At 41.6% G+C, this 26,160-nt stretch overlaps 1 long non-coding RNA gene across 1 annotated transcript in view; it reads left to right on the top strand.

Moving 5' to 3' along the window:
- The window catches only part of LOC106510680 (uncharacterized), a 429,859-nt gene extending 423,226 nt beyond the window's left edge, over window positions 1-6,633 (top strand). Inside the window, exon 6 of the long non-coding RNA XR_014807801.1 lies at window positions 1,704-6,633. This is a non-coding gene — a long non-coding RNA (uncharacterized LOC106510680). The remainder of the gene's footprint in view (window positions 1-1,703) is intronic.
- Window positions 6,634-26,160: the final 19,527 nt, after the last annotated feature.

Raw genomic sequence — 26,160 nt, 5'->3', positions numbered from 1 at the left:
GGTATGTCTCCAGTTGCTGAGAATTCATTCTACTGATGAGGTTAACCCTTTGCCATCTAAGCAGGTGATTTGAAAAATGCTGCTGACGAGAACATGGGGCTTCTCTTACGATATCAGGAAAGAAGGTGTATAAGAGACAATCGGTGGTAAAATCGAGGGAATAAATAAGTTCATACCTCTAATTTTCAGTTTCTAGAAATGCTTAGAAAAAGGTATACTTCCTATAAGAAGCAGGCTTGAAGGAACATCTTAGAATGGTGAATACCAGCATTTCTTACCAATTAGTGGGTATACTCTCCCTGAAATTAAAGGATGAGAATTAAACAGAGGGGAGTTTATAGGAAAAATAATTTTATGTAAGAACAAAGTCATCACCAAGAAAATTAGACCATGGTCAGCTTTTCTCCCTGTCTTCTGATGTCAGAAGTGAGATGATGCCAAAAGCTGGTCTTTCTTCTTCAGGGTTACATCAGTCTTTCTAAACATACACAAGTGCTAGTAATTAGGGACCACTTGCAATCTATGCTTGTTGTTTGAATAAAGCATTATATTTGGATTAGGATCATTTACCCTCTCAAATCTGAAATAAGCCTGGCTTGTTTGTCCACATGATTCAACTTTATAGATATTTATCGATTTCCTGCAATGTTCAAGGCATTTGTATACACTGACCACACTTTATAAGCCACAAACTGGGTCAAGAGTCCTTATTTGCATTAGTGAGATAAAATTTTCAGAATTGAGACCCCCCAAAAAAATTCCAAATTATAAGCTTGGCGCCAGGCACTGAAAGGAGAACCTAAGAAGACTCTTCAAGGGTTTGCATACACAGGAATTAAATAATTATAAAAATAACTACAGCATAGGGTGCTTTCAGGTGCCCCAAGAAAGCATAAACTAAGCTCCATGGTCACCCCTTGCGCAGAGCCAGGCCCACCGCTAACTAATCACGTGACCCTGGGACTCAGCAAGGCCCAGTCTCTACTGTAAAGTGGGGATGATAATGTCTAGTTAAAGGATGTGTTCTGAGGATGTAAGGCATTGGAGCATTCGAGCTCTTCAAACAAAATGTTGAAAATGCATTGTGGATTCAAAGGCCGACTTGACATTAGATTGGGGAGAGGTGGACAAGAAAGGATATATCTTTACAGTGGGTTTATTTGAGGTGTCTGAGGGGCGAGTATTCCACAGGTGGACCGTGGGCTGGGAGGGAGGAGCTGTGTCCTCAGAGGGAAGAGTCAGTAGTAGTTCCAGTGTCCTGGCATCATTTAGTGGGTGCATCTGGAGACAAACATCAGCTCAGCCGAGAGCAGTTGGAAGAATAGAGAGACGAGGGCCAAGGACATAGCTGTGGGCAAGGCAGACAGGTAAGAGGAGGAAATGCAGGCAGCAAAAAGTAAGAGGAGGAAATGCAGGCAGCAAAAATAGGATGTGGTCTGAGAACTTAGAGAAAAACTGGACAAAACAAGCATCACAGAAGTCAAGAGGAAAAAGTGTGTCGAGGGGAGCAGTGACATCCAATGTCTCAGTGAGATGGAGGGGAAGGAAAGTTAAGGAGACCAGTTAATCAGGTGACAGAGTGGTCAATGATAGTTGTCTATGGCAATTCTGTAATGAAACCACACCTGTGTTGCTATGCCTGGGTCTCTTTGAGGTTGGGTTCGTTACAATTACTGAGAAGGGCTTGATCTTGATCTCTTCAGGCCATGGGTCAGGGCCCTACCCTCACCTCATGAACAAGGTGGACATTCTGTGTCCGCAAAGCCTGGTGTCCAGTGAGGACCTTGAAGGTCAGAAGGTGAGCAGAAGTGAGAACTCCTAGATCTCTCTGGGCCTCATTTTCTTGAGTCTGGACTTCAAGAGAAGGACCTGAAGAAACTTCCAGATAGAGGAAAACGCCTTCTGCCACATGGAACCAGCAGTCAGGTATCCTCAAACTAAAAGTCCCTGAGGAAGTTCAATCGTGTTGGGCAGATAATTTGGTTTCAGGCGACTCCTTTAGTTTGCTCCCCAGATCTTCTGTTTCGTCCTGTGAGGAGTTTCTGAAGTGTCTTCGTTGTGCTGTGGGGAACTACAAAAGAATGGTCTAACCTCATCTGCACTGAGGCGTTGAGGACACAGCACCCCTGAGGCTATGTGGGGTGGTGGCCTCAAGGAGAGCCACGGTCCAGAGGAGGCCAGAAGAGGAGATGAGATACAGGGGAGGGGGTTTAGAGGTGAAGGGAAGGAGGGGGGCTGCGGCAGCCTCATGGCTTCCTCCCTTCATTGGCTCTTATGCAGACACAGAGTTGGGTGAGGAAGCATGAGGGGAGGGGATAGGGATAGGAGACTTTCACTGAGTAAGGCACTTTCCACCTTCTCAAGAAGCCTGAGAAAATAACTGGGTTTAAGGTCATCCCATAGGTGCTGGGAGAAGTATCATGTTTGTGAGCAGAATGGAGGGGTCCGAAGGTGGGGGAGGGGAATAGGTGCCTGAGGGGCTGGGAGACGGGGCATCCCAGGCTCAGATGCCTCTGCTGCAGCCCAAGAAAGATATTCCCAGAGAGAAAACTGGTGATTTTTGAGGAACAGAAAAAGGAAGATGCTTCAGATGCCTTGGCGGTCTAAGTGATGAAACTGAGACTCTACAGAGAGCAGGGGCTGCATGGAGGGCCTGCAAGTGCATTTTGGAAAAGGTAGGAAAGAAACAGATGTCATGTGGTCCTGAAAACTGGCTGTGGAAGGGAGCCCATTAGTCCCCATGTGGTGACAGGTGCCAGAATGACAGGTGTCACATCTCAAGGGGAAGATATCAGTGGGCTCTGACATGCCCCAGGGTGACTGTGGTGGCCTAGAAAAACCACCCGTTAGAGACAAGAAAGGGTGACGTGGTCACACCCAGAAAAGCACATCAGACCACTGCGCATGCAGGTTGCTGCCTGGACTGCCCTTTACCCATTTCTCTAACAAACTTCTATTCAACCTCGAAGCCTCACATTAAAAACTCCAGCTCCATGGTTGGTGACACCTTCCTGAATTTTCCAGGCAGAACTAGTTTTTCTTTCTTTGCTCCCTCCCACTAGTGCTTGTAACTACTGCCATTTTTGTAATGTTGGCATGTCTGTCTCGTCATTACAGACTGTAAGCTCCTTGAGGGCAGGGACTGTGTCTTTTCACCTTTGTGTGCAGGGTTTGGCATGGCCCAGACTCCACAGCTCAGGCTTCCATCCAACACACAGTGCCACAAACAGCCAGGAGCACCAGGCCCCCACAAGCACTGCTCTAAGGGATCTCACTTTTCTCATCAGGGTTCATCTTCATCCCCATTTAAACTGGCCCAACAAGGGTTCTTCTCAGCCTCACTACACTGCAACGGGCTGTTTTGCATATGCTGATTGGATATCACTCACCATTTTTAATAGGGCTTTATTTGGAGCTGATAAGGGAGCAAGTGATCTATGGAAATAAGAGATGAAGGAAGATACATTTCCCTTTGATTTGGAAAGGCTTTATTTCATCACACACTAAGTTTACTCTGAGAGAGAGAGAGAAGGAGGAGGGAGGATGGGAATAAGAATGAATGAGATCACGTGTGTGAGCTGTAAGCATTTGTTCATCAATGTGTGGTCCACAGCCTGGCAGCATCCGTGTCACCTGGTAGCTCCTTGGACGTGCAGAATCCCAGGCTCACCCAGACTCGCTAGGTCAAAATCAGCCTTTTAACCAGATCCCCCACCGATTAATGAGCACACTCAAAAAGACATCTTGTCATTTTCGACCATGTGAATGGACCTAGAAGATATTACACTAAGGGAGATGTCAGGCAGGGAAAGACAAATACTGTATGATCTCACTCTGACGTGGAATCTAAAAAAGTCAAACTTGTAAAAACAGAGGGTAAATGGTGGTCACTGGGGGAGGGAGGTGGGGGTAGGATAGATGTTATTTTTTTTAAGGCCACACCCAGGGCATATGGAAGTTCCTGGGCCAGGGATTGAATCTGAGCTGCAGCTGCGACCTTCACTGGATCCTTTAACCCACCTCGTGGGCGAGTAGATTGAACCCACACCTCCTCAGTGCCTGAGCCTCTGCAGTCAGATTCTTAACCCGCTGAGCCGCAGTAGGAACTCCAGATAGATGTTATTTAACAAATCTGCCATGAGTAGTAAATGAGCCCTAGAGAACTACTGCGCAGCATGGTGAATACAAACAATGTTGTATGTAGCATGATCAGCAAACTTGCTGAGACTAGAACAATTATTCCAACACTAAAAAGAAATGACAATTATGTAACATGATAGAGATGATAATTATCACTACAGTGGCACTCACATTATAATACATAAATGTATCAAATTAACATGTTGAACACCTTAAATTTATGCAATGGTATATCCCAAATATATCATTTTAATAAAAAAAAACACACAGAACTGAAAATCATCATCAGAACTGATAGGAGTAACTTCCTGCTATGGGGGATACAGCCTATAGGATAATAATTATCCTATTATTTCTATTCTGCTACTTTATTTTTTATTTTTATTTATTTGTTTATTTTGGCCACACCCATGGCATATGGAAGTTCCCAGGCCAGGGACTGTATCTGAGCCATAGCTGCAACCTATGCCACAGCTGTGGCAGTGCCAGATTCTTTAACCCACTGTGCCAGGCTGTGGATTGAACCTGTACCTCTGCAGCAACCCAAACCACTGCAATTGGACCCTTAATCCAGTACACCACAGTGGGACCTTCTCTTTCTTTTTTTAAAATGATGAATCTACTAAATTTACTCTGTGTCTCAATAAAGGCCATGGGCAGCCGTTTAAAAAACATGGCATTAGTTCATCTACTTTTCAGAGCTTGATCAGTTGATTGTAAATTTTCCATCAATGCTTTCGGTGTTTCTCAGACCTCCCAACCACCCCTGGCAGAGGACAACCACTGCTGTGTGTTCCTTGGTGCCTAGGTCATTGGAAGCGACCACTGAAAGCTTGAAAATTTGCTTGAAGTGTTTTGTTTTGAAACTTTATGCAGATTTTATGTACAAATTTGACTTGTGGTGTCTGTTTGCTTTGGCGTAAAAATGTATTTTTTTATTGTGGAAATTTTCAAGCACACAAAATAAAATAGTAGGGTGAATCCCTTCTTACTTACCACCTGGCCCTGAAAATTATCAACAATCATTCCTTCCCTTTCATGTCTCTGTCTTCTCCAACACACACACGCAAACACACACACAGACACACACACACACACATTTAGTTTTTGCTGGAGTAGTTTTTAAATCAATTCCCAGACAGCATGTTATTCCAATTCAAAATTCTCTAATGGATGAGGATTTTTTTGCTTTATCAGACTTATTGGACTTCAATATCATTGCCACACCTAACAAAATTACCAGTAACTCTTAATATCATCTTCTTCTCAGTCTTTGATTTTCCCAAGTTGTCTCAGAAATGTCTTTGTATGGCTGAATTGTCTGAATCAGGGTCATAAAAATATCCACATATTGCATATGGTTGATGGATACCTTAAGGGAATTCCCCCCACTTTCTTGTCTATTTCTAGTGCTATTTATTTGTGTAGAAACTAGTAATCCTTTCTGTGGGACTTCCTTTATTATGTACGTGGTAAATTGTAGCCTCCTTGTGTCATTTAACATGTTCCTCTCTCCTCCACATTTTTTAAACCTGGTTGGTAGAGGCTTGATTAGCATCAGGTTGGAATTTTGGCAGGTGGTACTGAATGTTTAGTGAGTGGAGCTCTGTATTTTTATCCTATCAAGATGTACAAATGGGTGCTCGTCCCACTTTAGGTGCTAATAAGGTTGACCCGTGCGTTCAGGGGAGTGTCAGTCTGACCTATCAATTATAAAATTCCCACCAGTACTTTACCTAACAGTTTATTGGCCCCTGAGGATTGTAGCCTGGAACCATGACTTCATCAGGGTAACAAATGGTAATTTGCCAACTCTATCATTTTCTTCCACATTTATTAACTGTAATGTAAAAAATAACTTTCCTCTGCTGTATAGCCCCACTGGGAACTATATCTAGTCCCCTTCCATGTTGCATGATGGAGGATAATGTGAGAAAAAGAATGTATATATGTGTGTGTGACTGGGTCACTTTACTGTACAGTAGAAAATTGACAGAACACTGTAAACCAGCTATAATGGAAAAAATTAAAATCATAAAAAAGCGAAAGAGAAGCATAAAAAAATAACCCTCCCTCCTCAGCTGAAATACCCAGAAAGAAAAATAAGTGCTTTATTCTTTTCCTTTATTTACCAGTTTTCAAAATGCATAGGTGCACCCACAAGATTATTTACACCCCCATTTTGCAGACAAGAAAGCTGCATTAACAAGAGGTTACATGACATTCCCAAGATCACACAGCCACCAGAGGACAGGACAGCAATTCCAATTTTGGTCAAACTGCAGAGTGTCTCTCTTTAAGATAACTCTCTTGAGTTTCCACTTCATATTTATAAGTATGTTAATACGTTGATACAACAGATTCTTAAGCAGGAATTCCTTTCTTGCTTAAGAAAATTTATCCTTATTGACTTAGAAATACCTCTTCACAATGAGATATCACCTCACACCTGTCAGGATGACTGTTATCAAAAACAAAAACAAAAAGCAAAAACAAGCAAACAAAAGCAAAAGACAAGTATTGGCAAAGATGTAAAGAAACTGAAATGCTTGAACACGGTTGGCAGAAATGTAAAATGGTGTTGTCTGTATGGAAAATAATATGGAGGTTCCTCAAAAAATTAAAAACAAAGCTACCATGTGATCCAGAGATCCTACTTCCAGATATTTTTTCTGAAGAATTGAAATCAGAATCTCAAAGAGGTATTAGCCTTCCCAGGATCATTGCAGCACTATTCACAGTAGCTAAGATGTGGAAATGCCCATTGGTAGATGGAAAAAGAAAATGTGGGATATACATGCAATAGGATACTACTCAGCTTTAAAAAAAAAAAATAGGAACTCATAGAACATATGATAACACGGATGACCTTTGATGACATGATACCAAGTGAAATAAGTCAGTCACAGAAGGATAAATTCTGCATCCACTCCCATGAACTATTTGAAATGGCAAACTCATTGAAGCAAAGAATAAAATAGTGGTTACCAGGGACAATGGTTGTGGGGAGTTGCTAATCAGCAGGTATGACATTTCAATTCCGAAAGATGAATAAGTTCTGGAGTTCTGCAGTACAACACTGTGCCTGTAGAAAACAATATGATACACTTAAAAACCTGTTGAAGGCATATCTCATGTGGAATGTTCTTACTACAGTAACATTTTTAAAAAGAAAAGAGAAAAAGAAATACATTTCCCTGTCATTTGGAGAGAAACCTGAGTGGAAGTCTATTTTTTTCTTTTTAGGGCCACACCCGTGGCATATGGAAGTTCCCACTCCAGGGGTTGAATCAGAGCTGCAATTGCCAGACTACACCACAGCCACAGCAACTTGGGATCCAAGCCACATCTGTGATCTACGCCACAGGTTGCAGCAATGCCGAATCCTTAACCCACTGAGAGAGGCCACATCATCATGGATACTAGTCAGGTTCTTAACCTGCTCAGTCACAATGGGAACTCCTATTTTTTTCATTTTAATTGTTCTTAAGTATGTATAATAGTGTAAAATTGTGGGTTTAATTCACATTTTCCTAATAACTAATAATATGGGCACCCTTTCTTTTTTCTTTCTTTCTTTTTTTGTCTTTTTTTTTTTTTTTTTTTTTTTTTTTTGTCTTTTTATAGCTGCAGCCATGGCATATGGAGGTTCCCAAGCTAGGAGTCGAATCGGAGCTGCAGCTGCTGGCCTACATACGCCACAGCCACAGCAACACCAGATCCAAGCCTCGTCTACAACCTACACCACAGCTCAGGTCAACGCTGGATCCTTAACCCACTGATCGAGGCCAGGGATTGAACCCAAGTCTTCATGGATCCTGGTTGGGTTCTTTACCTCTGAGCCACGGAACTCCACCCTCTCATGTGTTAATTAGCTAAGTAGCATATCCTCTTTTGTGAAGTTTGTGTTCAAGGTTTTAATCCGTTTTTCTGTTGATTAGCTGCCTTTTTGGCCGTTATTTTTAGGAATAAACACACAACACATACTGGATGTGAGCCTTTGTCAGGTATACATATTGCAGATATTTTCTCTTACTCTGATTTTCCTTTTCACTTTTTTAATGGTACCCCTTAAGGAACAGGAATTCTTAATTTTAAGGTAATTCATCTTGCCCCTTTGTAACCTTCATTGCTGTCAGCGCTTCTTCGCCTGCCCCAAGGCTATGAAGATATTTTCCCAGGTCTTCTTCTAAATCTCTGTTGATTTGACTTTCATATTTAGATTTGTGGCCCACTTGGAATTGATTTTTTTTTTTTTTTGGAATACGGTAGGAGGGAGGGGTCAAGACAACTTTGCCCCAAGGGAGGATTTGTTGACCAGTAACTATCCATGGACATGTATTGAAAAGGTGGTGAATTGTAGAATTTGGCTTTCGCAGCTTTCATGGGGTGACAGCACAGGTTAGAGGAAGAGCTCCCACAGGAGCAAGTCCCAGCCCTGCCACCAGCTCCCTGGCTCTGTGACCTTGGACAGGTCACAGAGCTGTCTCTGTTGACCCATATGTAAAACGAGGGGTTAGATTAGATAATCTCCTTCATTCCTTTCAGGAGGCAGAGGTGACATCATACTCCAACTATGTCTGGTGTTATTAGTTCTGGAACCTCAGGGAACATATTTAACATATCAGGGTCCCAATTTCCTTACCTATAATGTGGGAACAATCATACTACACATAGGGCTGTTGTGAGACTAAGGAAAAACATGCATAAAGTTCTGTACTTGGCTTATCATATTGTTCAACAAAAGGTACCACCCCTGTTGTTAATAGCAGTGCTGGTCACACCAAATAGAATTGCCTTTATTTAATTTCAGTTACCAAAGGGGAAAAGTGTGTGTGGGGGGGTAAATTAGAAGTTTGAGCTTTAATTTTTCGGTATTTTCAGCACCTAGAAGCCTGGCACATAGCATACATTCATTAAATACTGTTGAAAAATGAATGAAGGCAAAGTAAGAACTACATAAAATATGTATCGAAAGTAGTAACTTTCAGAGTTCCCGTCCTGGCTTAGCAGTAGTGAACCCAACTAGGATCCAAGAGGACACGGGTTTGATCCATGGCCTCACTCAGTGGGTTAAGGATCTGGTGTTCCTGTGAGCTGTGGTGTAGGTTGCAGACGTGGCTTGGATCCCAAGTTGCTCTGACTGTGGCAGAGGCCAGCAGTTATAGCTCTGATTTGACCCCAGACTGGAAACTTCCATATGCCGCCGGTGTGGCCCTAGAAGACACACACACACACACAGACAAAAAAAAAAAAAAAAAAAAATAGTAACTTTCAATTAGATCCATGCTGTATTTAATCTAAGATAGAATTCAAAAATATATTCTGACTGCAATACCTCTATCAACCCCAAACTCTAATTGTTGTAGGGGTTCAGTAATAACATTACCACAAAAATATTAGCCCTGTTAATAATCAACACAGTTTTCTCAAGTGTACCTTTGGGAACTATGAGGCGGAAATTGATATTTCCCACACTCATCGCCTATAATTATTTTTTTAAAGAGGAAACATTTCATAAATATGGTTACTGAAAGGTATCAAAAATGTATTTTCCTTTTCTTTAAATAAAAGCAGACATGGGCATCATGGTTTTACTAGAAACAAATATTAAGTTTTACATGTTGACTGTTAGAAAGTTGGTCAGTTTTTCCTTTACCAAAATAAATTGTTAATTAAGATAGACAAAAACCAGGAAACATTGAAGTTAGTCATTTAATTTCCTTACTTATTCAGAACTGCCTAGAGTCATTTCCTGCAGGAATTTCATGTCTTCCCATTGAAGTGTTTCAGCAGCTGGTAACGAAATCATCAACTCTGGCAGTGGCTGATACTCTCGGCTCCAATTACAGATCAGGTGTTTTTTTATATTCAGGATGGAGCCGGATCAACTTGAGAAATAAATCTAAATACCTTCTAGAACACTGTATCTGCATTGGTCTGAAGAAGCAATTTGGTCTAGTGAGAGAAACTGTAGACAAGGAAATCTGACTTCTAGATTTGGCTCAGCCACTAATTAGTTGTATGACCTTAGATTTCACCTCCTGTACCCTAATGGCTTCGTCTACGTGAGGGTAATAACACTCAAATTTTACCCAACTAAGTTGTTTTTACGATGGAAGGGATACTAGCCAAACTCCAAATGTAGTTATTTTCGTTGATGTGCGTGACTCCAATATATGCTATTAAGCTTGTAATCTTCTTAAGGATAAAGTCTTTGTCTATTACTTCACTGGGTCCAGCCTTGGCCAGTGGAGCATGCGAGGGGTGCAGCAGATGACTTATAAATCAGAGAAATTAATGTCTTTTGTAGTGTGATAAGGAAATTCATTATTATTCCTTATAGGTCTAAAATGTACAAACTTTTTTTTCTCATTCCTAAGTTGCCTGTTTACTTGGGAAACAGAAACCAGTAAGCTAATCACATTATTATTTTTTTTTAAAAAAAGAATAACAAGAGGAGTTCCCGTCCTGGCGCAGTGGTTAACGAATCCGACTAGGAACCATGAGGTTGCGGGTTCGGTCCCTGCCCTTGCTCAGTGGGTTAACGATCCGGCGTTGCCGTGAGCTGTGGTGTAGGTTGCAGACGCGGCTCGGATCCCGCGTTGCTGGGGCTCTGGCGTAGGCCGGTGGCTACAGCTCCGATTCAACCCCTAGCCTGGGAACCTCCATATGCCATGGGAGCGGCCCAAGAAATAGCAACAACAACAACAAAAAAGACAAAAAAAAAAAAAAAAAAAAAAAGAATAACAAGAGATTTGACTAAATGTGTATGGTGTAGCTGTAGCTGGGGAGGGGGACAGGGTGTTGGGACTGAAGCTATATCCTTTACTTGTCCAAACATTTTCCTGACAGAATCAGTTGCTTGAATAAGGAAGGACACCGGTCATGTCATATGTCTTAAGAGGTCCTTTAGTTTGTCAATCAGAGGAAATAAAGAGGTCTGCATATTTCCCAAATTGAGTGAGGGCCTACTGAAATTTGGCAAACCTGAATCAATAAGCTAAAAGAAAAGTGCAAACTCCAATTTCAGAAGAACTTGGCTCCTGCAGGTTTTAAACTGGAGTCATGGGTGTTCTCTGCCTCGTGGGTGAGCTCCGTGCAAGCAATGATTGCACTGAAGCTGAGTGTTGGGAGAGTCAGTTAACTTCTGAATGAAGACACAATTTGCATGGTATAGCAGAAGAGAGTATGAACACATACTGCTCAACTCTTTTAAATATATTACATTTTTTGAAAATAACAAGTGACATTTTTTATCAGTAAAGTTCCTCATTGATTGTGGACATGAAGCTAAATTCTTTCACGTTTTACCTAGCTATAGCTGCAGTTGTACTTAGTGGTTCAAAAATCTACAGGCATGGAGTTCCTGTTGTGGCTGAGTAGTTAACGAATCTGACTAGCATCATGAGGACGAAGGTTTGATTCCTGGCCTCGCTTAATGAGTTAAGGATCCGGCATTGCCGTGAGTTGTGGTGTAGGTCAAAGATGCAGCTTGGATCCCAAGTTGCTGTGGTTGTGGTGTAGGCCAGCGGCTACAGCTCTGATCCAATCCCTAGCCTGGGAACCTCCATGTGTAGCATATGCCTGGAGGTACATGCCACCGGTGCAGCGCGAAAAAATAAATAAATAAAATAAAATAATAGGTGTGATTACAGAGTGTGTGATGAATTGTGGGTATATATATGACAACATCAAACATTGGAGTGTGTTCATTTTGTTCAACACATTTCTAATTTTGAATATCATTTTAATGATAAATAAATTATTATTAATATTGTGTTCAGGTTCTGCAGTCAGATTTAATGGGTTTAAATTCTTTATGAGTAGCAGGGGTTTGAGAATGCTATTGGATTGCTTTGAGCCGCAGTTTCCCTATCAATAAGACAGTGATAATAATAGCTTCTTTCTCAGGGGGGTTAATGTGAGAATTAAATGAGATAATCTAGATGTAGAAAAGTGTTTGATGGAGTTCCCTGGTGGCTCATTAGGTTAAGGATCTGGCATTGTCACTGCTGTGGCTCTGGTTACTGCTGCAGTACTGGTTCAATCCTTGGCCTGGGGAACTCCTGCATGCTGCAGGTGTGGCCAAAAAAGGAAGATATTTGTCACAAAGTAAATAGTCTTTAAATATTAGCTAATAATATTTCAATCATTATCATCCAGATGACCAACTTATAACAAAGTACTGCCACAAGATTTCACAGTATCTCTGTTTAAGGCCATGTCCATGGCAGGAAGTACATTCATTGTTACAGGTAAATGAGAAAAAAGAGAAGTTAAAATGAACGCATAAATGATATACCTGCCAAACAAAGGTCAAGTGACGTGCTGGTTCCAAGAGAGAACATGGATGGGAAGTGTCGAGGCTGCACAGGGCACCTCAGCACAATGCGCTGAGTCACAGAGGGCCTGCATTAGAGTGGCCAGCACCACATTCTCACTCTGAACAGCAATTTAGTTTCGGCAAAACCGCAGCATCTGTCACATTAAATTAATAGTAATTCGAATATATTAGTTTTATTGCATTACTTGTAATCTTTCAGTTTCATAGTCATATTAGAGATATAAACATAGGGAGTTTATGCTTTGTTTTATACTTAAACATATTTAACTAATATTTAAAAATTTAAGCCAACACTAGAGGTGCATAACTTTCTTTTCCTTTAAGGGATCTCTAGGTTGTTTAATTTTGAGAAACAGTGATGTTTGGTAGAGTGAGTCTGTAACTGATGTTGGGGGCAATGCCCAATTACATGATTCACATATATTTGCAAATGCTCCCTATGTGTGGCGGGTGTGGGGGTGGGGGGGCACATTTGCTGGACGCAAACAGTGATAAAACACAAACTATGTTTGTTTAGTTTAGAAAGATAGGAGGGGGTGTGTGTCTGTGTGAGAGAGAGAGAGAGAGAGTGTGTGTGTGTGTGAGAGAGAGAGAGAGAGAGAAACAGAGACAGAGACAGAGAGACAGAGAGAAGTCACTGACAATACAGGGTGGTACTAAGTATCAAGTGGGCAGTATAGAAAGTATCATAAGGATTCAAGAGAGGCCCCATGACCAATGGCTGAACCGGCTGGGTACACTTCTGTGGGGACATGAGAGCGGAGCTAGTCCTTAAGTAAAGATGGTAGAAGGCATTCCAGTTTTAGGAAAAGGAAGTCTGAGAGCAAGGAACAGTGTAGGCAAAAGAGGCAGGTGAGTTAGTTATATTCGCTTTGTTTACTGCTCAATTTAGAGCAAAATATTACAATAAAACTTTCCTAGAGTTCCTATTGTGGATCAGTGTTTAACGAACCTGACTAGTATCCATGAGGACGAGGGTTCAATCCCTGATCTCACTCAGTGGGTTAAGGATGCGGCATTGCCGAGAGCTATGGTGTAGCTCGGATCTGGTATTGCTGTGGCTGTGGTATAGGCCAGTGGCTACAGCTCTGACTCAACCCCAAGCCTGGGAACCTCCATATGCCATGGGTGCAGCCCTAAAAAGACAAACAAACAAAAACTTTCCCAGTAAAAGCAATATATTATATGTATACAATTTCAGATAACCCAAGAGAATGGTCAGTGCCCATAGTCCAGTCAGAGGTTCCCACATTGGTCTCATAGCTGCTAAGAGGTAGAACCTGTGTGACCACACTCAGAAACTTCCAAGTAGCTAGGAATCATGGGATTTTCCTCACTTTGTTTAGTGAACATTACCCCAAACTGGCAATGCAATCATTTAATTAACCTTTTAAAAATAGGTTCTCAAATGCCTGTTTTTTTATAAATTAAGCAGAGGGGTCCCTGAAAAAGGAATTAGGGATTCTTTATCTCAGATTAATGTAAAAATGGGTACATTTTGATCTGTGTTTAATATGTCTCTCCACATATCTTTCTTATACCTGTGGTGCCTACCATTGCTTATCTGCTAGCAAATTCCAGCAGATAACAAGTTAATGATCAATTAGCAAACAAATATTAGTGGATACCCATGAAAAGCCAATTACATTTAACTGACCTGTGTGTTTGAATGCTCGTGTTAATAATTTCATAATATGGTCATATTTCTCGCAATTATGTTTTTGATTTATGTTTGAAATTAAATATATCCAAACTATGGGATGCTCTGCAATGAGTGTGGTGTTCTCTGCAAACCATGAGGAGTCCCATTGTGGCTCAGCAGTAATGAACCCGACTAAAATCCTTAAGGACGCAGATTTCATCCCTGGCATCTCTCAGTGGGTTAAGGATCCGGCATTGCTGTGAGCTGCAGTGTAGGTCACAGACCTGGCTCATGGCTCGTGTTGTTATGGCGGTGGCAAAGGCCAGCGACTACAGCTCCAATTCTACCCCTACCCTGGGAACTTCCATATGCTGCACTTGCAGCCCTAAAATGACAAAAAAAAAAAGGGGGTCATGATTTCCAGAAGTTCCTTCACTTAATTTTTAAGATCCAGAGCCTAAGAGATTGCCTACCTCAACCTGAAACAAAGTGGTAAACTTAAGTATCACAGGTGATTTTACCATGCCGGAACCTAAACCATATAAACCATGGCCTCTTTCAGGTTATAGAGAAGGAGCTGACAAAGCAGATTGCAGTAGTCGAAGGGCTGGGTCCAACCCAAGAGAAAGTCAGCTGATAAGAGACAGTTAATCTGACTTAAAACAACAGAAAATTTTTCTAAGTGCAAAGGTGGCACACACTCAAAACCCAAATGGAGATTACACTTGTGGAGTTGTCTAAGACGCTGTAGTGTAGGTGCTCACCTCCTGCTCTTGGAAGTCTGTGCCACACAGTCCCTTGAAAGGTCCCAGGGTGGTGTCCTGTTGCCCACAGAGGTACATTTATTGGCCTTCTTCTCTTCCTGGACTCCCGTCCTCCCTGTGCTTCCTGGAATCAGCTGAATAAACACCCTGCCTTCAAATCCTTATCTCAGGCTCTGCTTTTGAGGAATTCAAGATACCAGTTTACCTAACAAATATCTCATTGATCCCTGGAGTTGTCCAAGGGAAAATAATAATTTTAAATATGCACCTGTTAAAATACTAATGGACATAATTATTAAGTGCTTACTATTGCCAGGCGTTGTACTGAAAGCCCTCCTTAGAATAGTTTATTGGATAGTCACAGTAATCATGGGAACTACAATCATTCATATTTTTAAATAATAAAAGTAAAGCTTCAGAGGGTTAGATCACTTGCTTAAGGTTACTAGTAAATGACAGATCTGGGATTCAAACCCAAATCCTGTGTGCATTTCTCTATAAGCTTATATAAAAGGTGATTTAATCATTCAGATCTTTATTTCACTCATAACTTTAACAAAACTACCAACCCACAAGAAATAGCTTGGTAACAAGTATGATGTAGGAGTTCCCATCGTGGCGCAGTGGTTAACAAATCCGACTAGGAACCATGAGGTTGCGGGTTCGATTCCTGCCCTTGCTCAGTGGGTTGACGATCTGGCGTTGCCGTGAGCTGTGGTGTAAGTCGCAGATGCGGCTCGGATCCCAAGTTGCTGTGTCTCTGGTGTAGGCTGGTGGCTACAGCTCCAATTCGACCCCTAGCCTGGGAACCTCCATATGCTGCAGGAGTGGCCCAAGAAATAGCAAAAAGACCAAAAAAAAAAAAAAAGTATAGATGTAATAAGAGAAAGAAAGGAGCCTGTATGACAGCTTCCATCCTCCAGGTAAGCTGTTTTCAGGGTTTATTTTTTCAATCTCAGAGGAAACAAAAGTGAAACCATTATGGAATTTTTTTTTAAAAAATCAAAATTAAGCTGATACATATTTTATTTTTATCCCAGGCATCTTAATTCTTTGGGGGGGGAGGCCAATGCCCCTGCCCCCATCCTCCCACCGCCCCAACCCCACCCCACCACATGCAGAAGTTCCCCAGCCACAGATCAGTCTGAGGCAAGGCAGTGACAACTCTGGAGTCCTTAACTGCTAGACAACCAGGGACCTCCCTATCTCAATTCTTTACTTGGGTTCATAAAGATTAGGCATTAAAGAACTTCTTTCCTTAAGTAGGCAAGTTTCCAAACAAGTATTAGTCTGGAATCCAAGACCCTTCTCCTCAGGCTCAGCCAGGGCTCTAGCCCCATGAAGGGAGACTGGCCCCTGGACCAGTGGAGGAGTCAAGAGGTCAAGGGCAGCCCCACGCCACCTCACCCCCACCCCCCGCTTTGGAGCAGGCTCATGTGACCTCAATGCCCTAACTGCCTTAGTTTCCTCCACCCTTAAAAGTGGTATTTCTCTGATCTCTAATCTTGCTAAAATTCTCTAGAGATTCCGTAAAGGTCCCCCCATCCCCTTATTTCACAAGTAAGGCAGGAACACATTTTTGTTTGAAGCAATACAAAAGTGTACGGAATAAAGTGGCTGAGGCCCCTCACTACCCATCCTGGCACCACAGAAAGGAGTGTCCAGCGTTACCAGTTTATTGTGTATCCCTCCAGCCCTTTCCTCCTGTAAGAAACCTTTGTGTCTTGGTGGCATGCTATCACGGAGCCCTCAGGATTTACCAGGTTCCAGAGTGTGGAATTATCTTCTATGTGTTTGGGGAAAACGGAGCCTGTGGCAAAAGAGAAAGTGAGTTACTAATTGGATTTATGGCCATTACTCCCAGAGCAGCCCTCTGCCCTCGGTAATCTCCAGAGCAGTTCAGATAGAATCTCTTTCTACAAAAGATCCAGAAGACTCTGTAAGGAGAAAGCTGGCACATCTCCTGCTCACCCAATAAAAAGTCAGATAGTTATTAAACTGTCCCTGAAGCTACTGTGATTTACATTCATTTTAATGGTTCTCTCTGTAGAGCAGTCCCTTTAATGGGGGTGCCCTCCAGTTCCTATTGGTTGCATTTAAAATAAATATTACACCATCTCCGGCTGTCCAGCTCTCCTTTCATACTTTGACCTGCCACAGAAAGTACAGTGCCTTGATATTTCCCTCGGAGAAACTCCCACATGTTCCGGGATGCCCAACACCACATGATTTGTGTAGCAGAGAGGTGGCGGTGGTCCGGGTAGCCATCCTTAGGGAAATGTAGACGTGTGCTGTGAAATACAGTGTAGCGCTCGGAGGCAAGAGCCAGATGGATAGAAAGCACCATCTGGAGAACTTAAAATCATTGAGAAGGAATGGAAATGATTCTGACTAGTATCCATGAGGATGCAGGTTCGATCCCTGGCCTCACTAAGTGGGTCGTGGGTCATGGGTCCAGCACTGCTGTGAGTTGTGGTGTCCATCACAAACTTGGCTTGGATCCCATGATGCTTCGGCTGTGGCAGAGGCTGTCAGCTGTAGTTCTGATTCAACCCCTAGGGTGGAAATTTCCATATGCTGCAAGTGTGGCCCTAAAAAGTAAAAAAAAAAAAAAAAAAAAAAAAAAAAATTCAGAAAAAAGAAATCGTGAAATGCCATGTCTACAATTTAACATGTACCCCTTTGTAAAACAATGCTATATACATTTTAAAGGATATATATATACATATAGACACACACACCCAAGGACATGTGCCAGAGTGGTGTGGCGCCTCTAGGGGAGAAAGCAATGGGGATGAGAGACGAAAGAGTAAACCACAACAGACACAGCCCTTACAAGGAATGAGGAATTAGGATGATGCTAAAAGTTAATGCTCTGCTCCTGAGAGGTAATAAACAAATTAATAAGAAATGAATAAAAACACAAAATCACCTGTCTTTTACTTTTCTTTAAATATCATCCCCAACCACCATTCATAGACCACCTTCTAGGTGTGTGACATGATCTGAGTTTGGCTCTGTGACCATGAAACAAGCTGCTGTTCCTCTCTGAGCCTCAGGTTCTCTAATGGTAAAAATAACAAAAGGGAAGAGAAAAGGAAAACGGGCAATAGTACTACTTGGATTACCACGTTGTACTTATTTTTTTGGTCTTTTTACGGAGGTTCCCAGGCTAGGGGTCCAATCAGAGCTGTAGCTGCGGGTCTATGCCACAGCCACAGCAACACCAGATCCAAGCTGCCTCTGCGACCCATACCACAGCTCTCACCAATACCGGATCCTTAACCCACTGAGTGAGGCCAGGGATCGAACCCATGTCCTGGTGGGTACTAGTCAGATTCATTTCTGGTGAGACATGATAAGAAATCCTGATGTTGTAAATTTTGATAAGAAGATATGTTTGTAAGATTAACACAAGTCCTATCTGAGCCCTGACATGCAGTGGGCCCTGGTAAGCACCATAGTCATGGTAGCAAAGGGACCATGGTCCAGCCTGAGCAGAGAATCCTGTAAAACTCTGGGACACTTGTTCCTGTCTTACCTCTGGGGTTACAAGAGGCAGTCACTGGTGTCTGCTATATAATGTTCGACTGTTAACTGTTTCTGTGTGAGATGACCGTCTGGCTACAACGTGTCACCCCACTGTGCCCACAGTTAACCTGGCATAACCAGCCCTAATGTCCCTTCTTCCTCCCAGCTGCAAAGCCACAGGCCTGGCCAAAGAGGCATCTGCCCAATCTGAGTCCGGGCTGTTTCTCAGAGGTCAGGTGCATCCTCCTAAGATCTGAGGTCTGAGGTCAGTACCTAGGCAGAAGGCCACACCATCACCCCCCAGGTCACTGGCCCAAGGCCTATGCTCTCTACCTGCTGGAATCCAAAGAAGCCCTTCAAGCCTTGCTCCATGTGCTAGAGAGGAATCCAACCACCTGCACCTCTCCTTCCTATACAGAATGCACCCCCACGAGGGCCTGAGAGAATATTTTCTCCCACGACTGAGCAGTCAAGGCTTTCATGGCAAACATCACCAGCCAGGAAAACTAGCAAAGCGGAAACCAGACTGAGCAGAAAGGTGTCCCTGATTCCTGGTCATTCTGATTCTGAGCAGGATGACCCTGCTGGGGCTAGGCCTGGGCTCAGCAGGGTGCAGCGTGGGGCCGGGAGGCGGGTGGGGGGTTGCGGGGGATGGGGCGGGTTTGATGCTCAGAAGCACATCAGGGAAGGAGCCCCTCCGGAAAGGATAGGGAGCAGTAGGCCCGGGAAATGTGACAGGGAGGTTCTGTCCTGAACCCCACCCCCACCCCCAGGGCTGGGGGCTGAATCCAAACAAAGGTGTTGTCGCCTAAGAAGCGCTGAAATTATCTCCAGCCTCAAGGCTGATTTGTGCTGGTGGGTTTTGGGAATTCTCTGACGTTCCACTTTAAGCCGAATAAAATTGCTATGGAAAAACAGAGAAGATGAGGCGAGAGCTCAATCACACAATTTTCTTTTTCCTCTGGTAAAAGCACGGCAATCCCAGAATTCCACTGACCACAGAAGAGCTGCCTGGACCACCCTGTGGGCTAAGTTCGTCTCCTTCAGGGCAGCCGCCCCTAGTCCAATCCATCCACCACCAGTTTGACCAGTTCATCCTGTAGGTCAAGAAAAAACTTTGGTTTCTTCATTTTACATATGTAGGTCCCCAGAAACTATCAGGAAAGCTGCCAATGTCCTTATAAAGTAAAACCCAAGAAGATTAACTTAAAAAGAATAATGTATATTCCTGACCTTGGCACCCAGGTCTGTCAACTTGCACCTCCTTCCTGGTCTCTGCCAGAGCCTGCAAACTTCAGAGCCATGCTGAGTTCCCATTTCCTTACTTTCACAAAAACAAGGTCCGTTACGCTGGCTTAGATCAGGTCCTTTGAATGCATCAGCTCTACTTGGACATGGAAACTGAAGTTGTTTGGAGGCATTTTTCCCTTATAATGCATCATGTTCTCAGAGCAGCAATCCTAATTTTTTTTTCTTTCTTTGAAAATGTTAACAGACTCCACGAGACCTTATTTGCCAGGCTCTCCCACTGGGGAGCTGGATAGAATGCAACACTTGTTGAGTACCTGCTATATCACAGGTGGGGAGGAAAGGCAGTTTTTGGAAACAGAGGTAAAGAAGCAGGACTGTAGAAGGATGAGAGGCCCCCAATTAACTGGATAGGATCAACTTTACCTGCTCATCTGCCCACTACCTACCAGGCTACCAGGTGAATTCAGAATCAGGGGAAGAATGGAGACAAGTGCAAGAGTGGCCACCCTTGGTCAAGATACTTATTATTTCAGAGATGCTATTTAATTCCAACATGCTAGGCTGCCGAGAGGAAAGAAACAGAAGAAGGAAACCAGGGAAGACTCCATTAGCGAAGTTTTATCAATCAACTCTGCAGTGTGTGAGGGGCTGGTGAGCCTCCGATATCCTAAGACCTTGTACTCCTGCAAAGACAGAGGAAAAGTTCATCTGGGAATTGCAGGACAGAAGTTTGTGTACCATTAAGTCACTAAATGTTCTGTGAGCATTAACCATGTCCTGACATCTAAGAATAGCCCTGGCCTATTATGAGTTCATACTCTGATGAGGAAGTCAATATTAAAAAAAAAAAAAAAAACTAAGAATTTTGTCCGGATATATGCCCAAGAGTGGGATTGCTGGGTCGTATGGTAGTTCTATGTATCGTTTTCTAAGATACCTCCATACTGTTCTCCATAGTGGTTGTACCAGCTTACATTCCCACCAACAGTGCAGGAGGGTTCCCTTTTCTCCACATTTGTTATTTGTGGACTTATTAATGAGGGCCATTCTGACTGGTGTGAGGTGGTATCTCATGGTAGTTTTGATTTGCATTTCTCTAACAATCAGGGATGTTGAGCATTGCTTCAAATGCTTGTAGGTCATCTGTATATCTTCCTTGGAGAAATGTCTATTCAGGTCTTTTGCCCATTTTCAATTGGGTTGTTGGCTTTTTTGCTGTTGAGTTGTATAAGTTTTTGTGTATTTTAGAGATTAGGCCCTTGTCAGTTGCATCATTTGAAACTATTTTCTCCCATTACGTAAGTTGTCTTTTTGTTTTCTTTTTGGTTTCCTTTGCTGTGCAAAAGCTTGTCAGTTTGATTAGGTCCCTCCTGTTGGTTTATTTTTGCTTTTATTTCTTTTGCTTTGGGAGACTGACCTGAGAAAACATTTGTAAGGTGGATGTCAGAGAATGTTTTGCCTATGTTCTCTTCTAAGAGTTTGATGGTGTCTTGTCTTATATTTAAGTCTTTAAGCAATTTTTGAGTTTATTTTTTTGCATGGTGTGAGGGTGTGTTCTAGTTTCATTGCTTTGCATGCAGCTGTCCAGGTTGCCCAGCAATGCTTGCTGAAAAGACTGGCTTTTCCCCATTTTATATTCTTGCCTCCTTTGTCAAAATTAATTGACCAAAGATGTTTGGGTTTATTTCTGGGTTCTCTATTCTGTTCCACTGGTCTGTCTGTCTGTTTTGGTAGCAGTACCACACTGTCTTGATGACTGTGGCTTTGTAATATTGCCTGAAGTCTGGGAGAGTTATGCCTCCTGCTTGGTTTTTGTTCTTCAGAATTGCTTTGGTAATTCTGTGTCTTTTGTGGTTCCATATAAATTTTTGGATTTTTTGTTGTCCTGTGAAAAATGTCATGGGTAATTTGATAGGGATTGCATTGAATCTGTAGATTGCTTTGGGTAGTATGGCCATCTTTACAATATTAATTTTTCCAACCCAGGAGCATGGAATATCTTTCCATTTCTTTACGTCTTTAATTTCCTTGATTAATGTTTTACAGTTCTCAGCATATAAGTCCTTTACCTCCTTGTATTCCCAGGTATTTGATTTTTGGGGGGTGCAATTTTAAAAGGTATTGTATTTTTGTATTCCTTTTCTAATATTTCATTGTTAGAATACAGGAATGCAACTGATTTCTGAATGTTAATCTTATATCCTGCTACTTGGCTGAATTTGTTGATCAGTTCAAATAGTTTTTGGGTTGAGTCCTTTGGGTTTTCTATATATAATGTCTGTCATCTGCATACAGTGACAGTTTTACCTCTTCTCTTCCTATTTGGATGCCTTTTATTTCTTTTATTTGTCTGATTGCTGGGGCTAGGACTTCCAATACTATGTTGAATAACAGTGGTGAGAGTGGGCATCCTTGTCTTGTTCCAGATTTTAGTGGGAAGGCTTTCAGCTTTTCTCCATTGAGTATTGTATTTGCTGTGGGTTTGTCATAAATGGCTTTGATTACGATAAAGAATGTTCCCTCTATATCCACTTTGGTAAGAGTTTCCTTAAAAAAGACACATGCACCCGCATGTTTATTGCAGCACTATTCACAATAGCCGAGACATGGAATCAACCCAAATGTCCATTGATAGATGATTGAATTAGGAAGATGTGGTATATTTACATAATGGAATACTACTCAGCCATAAAAAAGAACAAAATAATGCCATTTGCAGCAACATGGATGGAACTAGAGACTCTCATCCTGAGTGAGGTAAGTCAGAAAGAAAGACAAATACCATATGATATCACATATCTGGAATATAATATATGGCACAAAGGAACCTTTCCACAGAAAAGAAAATCATGGACTTGGAGAATAGACTAGTGGTTGCCAAGGGGGAAGGGGATGGAGTAGGAGGGACTGGGAGCTTGGGGTAAATAGATGCAGAATGTTGCCTTCGGGATGGATTAGCAATGGGATCCTGCTGTGTAGCACCGGAAACTCTGTCTAGCCACTTATGATGGAACATATAATGTGTGAAAAAAGAATGTATATATATATAATTGTAACTGGGTCACCATGCTGTACAGCAGAAATATATATACATACATATATATATATTTAAAAAATTTTTTTAAATAAAAAAACTAAAATGCAAACTAATTGCATCATAAAGGTGTATATATTCAGAGTATATTCAGAGGCAGCAAAGTTAGGGAATCTTTCAAGTGGCAATCAAATCTTCTAGAAATTTTCTAAATCCAGCTCCAATTTCCTTAGGATTTAGAAATCTTACACACTGCCTCTGGCATCATATTGGCTGTTGCCTTAAATTTTTATATTGTTGAGAGTTTGAAAATTTTTCTGCATTTTCATGAATGTCTGTAATATGAAAATAAAAGGATTCTACAAGATCTTCAAAAAGAAACTTGCTAGAAAGCCAACTGATGTTGGAAAAGAAAGGTTGAGGGCCTCACATAAAGTCATTAAAACCTTCTATAAATAAAGGTAATTAAAATATGTGGTACTAATTGAGCAAAGGACAGTCAATTCAGTTGAATGGATAGCTCATCTAGAAACATTCTCAAGATATTTAGTGACTTAGTGTATGGCAAAACTTGGTACTGAAATCAGTGATAAGAGGCTGGGTCATTCAAAAAAGGCTATTGTGTGTCTCTCACAATGGTGAAATGATACATGTCTCTTACCTTACATCAAATTAATTCCAGGTGGACTAATTACAGAAATATTCAAAAAAGTCTTGAATTTCTGGAATAAAATATGGGTGACTATTTACATAAACCTGAATGGAGAAGGATCTCCTAAAAAAATCACAAGAAAATTTAAAGGGTAATACTTATCAGTTGTACTCCATATAAAGACAAGATGTGCAGTGTCATTGCTTCCCATTGACTAGAAGCCAAGGGCAGTGAGACACTGAGAAGATACTTTGACATTCAGAATGTGTGCGTATGTGTGCACGTGTATGTGAGCATGTGCTTTTGTTTTTCAGCAATGATTATGTATCACGGTGTAATAAAAATTAGAAGTACTCTTTACAACAAATGTCTAGAAACTCAACTTTCAAAGTATTTTCCCCTTAACTAACCTCCAAAATCCAAGCAAAAAGTAAAAATTATATGTCTCCCTGTCAACAATGCTCTTTTGCACTTATAAAGATGCTATTTTCAAAATAACTCAATGAAGTGATTTCATTTTTAACTCAACATTTGGTTAATGAGGCTATTGAGACTCAGAGTAGTGTAGTGACTTATTTGATATCACACAGCAAACCAGAAACAGAACTATGAACCATCCCCAGATATCTAGGTTCTACATGCCATGTATATGCTGCATCATAGTTTCTTTGTCCATTCATCTGTCGATAGACATCTAAGTGGTTTCCATATCTTGGCCATTGAGAGTAATAGTTGCAATGAACATGGGAGTGCAGGCATCTCTTTAAGACACAGATTTTAATTCCTTTGCAAATATACACAAAATGGGATGACTGGATCAAATGATAATTCTTTTGTTAATTTTTTGAGAAATCTCCATAGTGTTTTCCATAAAGACTGTACCATTTTACATCCCCACCAACACCATAAAAGGGTACCCTTTACTCCACATCCTTGCCGACACTTGTCCTTTTTTTTTTGAATACTAACCATTCGAATAGATGTAAAGTGCTGTCTCATTACGGTTTTGATGTGTGGAGCAAGAATGAACTTTTGAAGGCGATGAACAAGTTATCATTGCATCACAAGCACTGATTGTGATAATGATTTCATAGGTATGTACTTATTCCCATGCACATCAAGTTGTATGTATTAAATATCTGCAGCTTTTTGTATGTCAATTAAACCTCAATAAAGTAGTTTTAAGACAAATAAATAAAGGAATAGGTAATTTAAATTCATGCATAGAAGTTCCCATTGTGGCTCAGCGGAAACGAATCTGACTAGTATCCATGAGAACACAGGTTCAATCCCTGGCCTCTCTCAGTGGATTAAGGATCTGGCATTGCCATGGGCTGTGGTGTAGGTTGCAGATTCGGCTCGGATCCTGCATTGCTGTGGCTCTGGCGTAGGCTGGCGGCTACAGCTCCAATTAGACCCCTAGCCTGGGAATCTCCATATGCCTTGGGAACAGCCCTAAAAATACAAAAAATAAAATAAACAAACAAACGAATTCGTGCAGAGAAAATTGTGGATTTCCCTAAGGTATTAAAGTCTGGAGCCATAACTCTATGCTAAATACATGTTTACTTTGTATTACCAATTGAAACACTTAAAATTGCTCTGCTCACTATATCTGCTGTCACATTTTCTGCAAGAACCCATAGGTGGGAATTAGTGTCACATCTCTTGGTTGGTTTTTCCAAATCAAAGGAACACAATGTCTCCGGAGCTACCCTACTCAGGATCTTGTCAGTTTTAAGTTACTGTCCCATCCAGAGCCTCTGTCATCATAGGAACTCACAAAATAAAAATGAGTGGATGAATGAAAGATTTGGCTCAAAAGAAGGCAGGCCTCCTGTTCTTAGGAAACAGAAAAATGCTTGCAATTTTATTTGGCACAATTTGCAGAAAGGGACCTTCTTTATGTTACAGTGACTGAAAGTGGAAAATTGCCTAACTGTTAAGTCACAGTGGATAATTAAATATATTATAGTCTAGACATGCTCTAGAGGCAATTAAAATAACATTACAGAAGTCAACTTAACAATATATTACTTGGATGTTTTCAGTGTCAAGTAACAGAAAACCGACTGAAACGGACTTTAAAATAAGAGATTTTATTTTCACACATGTCAGAAGTCCAGAGGTAAGGAGAGTTTCAGGCCAGTTGATCGCAAGCCTCAATAATGTCATCAAGGACCAGGTTCTTTCCATCCCTCTGCTCTGACGTCGGCAATGGCTCAGATTTGCCTCAGGTACTCTTCCCTCACTTTTTCAGAGTGGCTGCAAAGTCTCTGAACACCATATCCAGTTATAGCAATGTCCAGAGGCCTGAAGAACTGTCTCTTCAGGCCTCTTAACTAGGATCAGGGAAACCTTTCTCAGGAGCTCCCAGGAGCTCTCCTGTTATATCTCAGAAAAGAGTCATATACCTACTCCTAAACTGATCACTGGGAAGAATAATACGATGGCAATTACTGGTGTAGAGCAATGGAGATAAACTTCCAGGATCTTAAACATGGTCACCCTCATCTGATGATGGGGAGTAAGCCTCGGAGCAAAACTGATGAGTGGGTATCAGATATATCAATCAGGATAGGCCGGGTTATCCTGCAGTAACAACCAACCACAAAGCCCACTGGTGTAAAATAGCAAAAGTAGATTTCTTTTTTGTGTCACATGTAGTTCACGCCAAGGGCCTCTTTTCATCATGGTCTCTTGGATATCCAGGCTGATGGAGGAGTTCTATCTCAAACATTGCTGGTCCCCCTACCATAAGGAAATAAAGAGCTCTGAATGGTGTCAAGCAATTAAACA

Source organism: Sus scrofa, chromosome 6, assembly GCF_054392235.1.
Source record: "Sus scrofa isolate SSC_HxYL_T2T_F1_AM1 chromosome 6, Sscrofa_HxYL_maternal_Yorkshire_Landrace_v2.0, whole genome shotgun sequence".
Classification (NCBI taxonomy): domain Eukaryota; kingdom Metazoa; phylum Chordata; class Mammalia; order Artiodactyla; family Suidae; genus Sus; species Sus scrofa.
The sequence above is the reverse complement of the archived record's forward strand: the minus strand, read 5'-3'. Positions and strand labels throughout refer to the sequence as shown.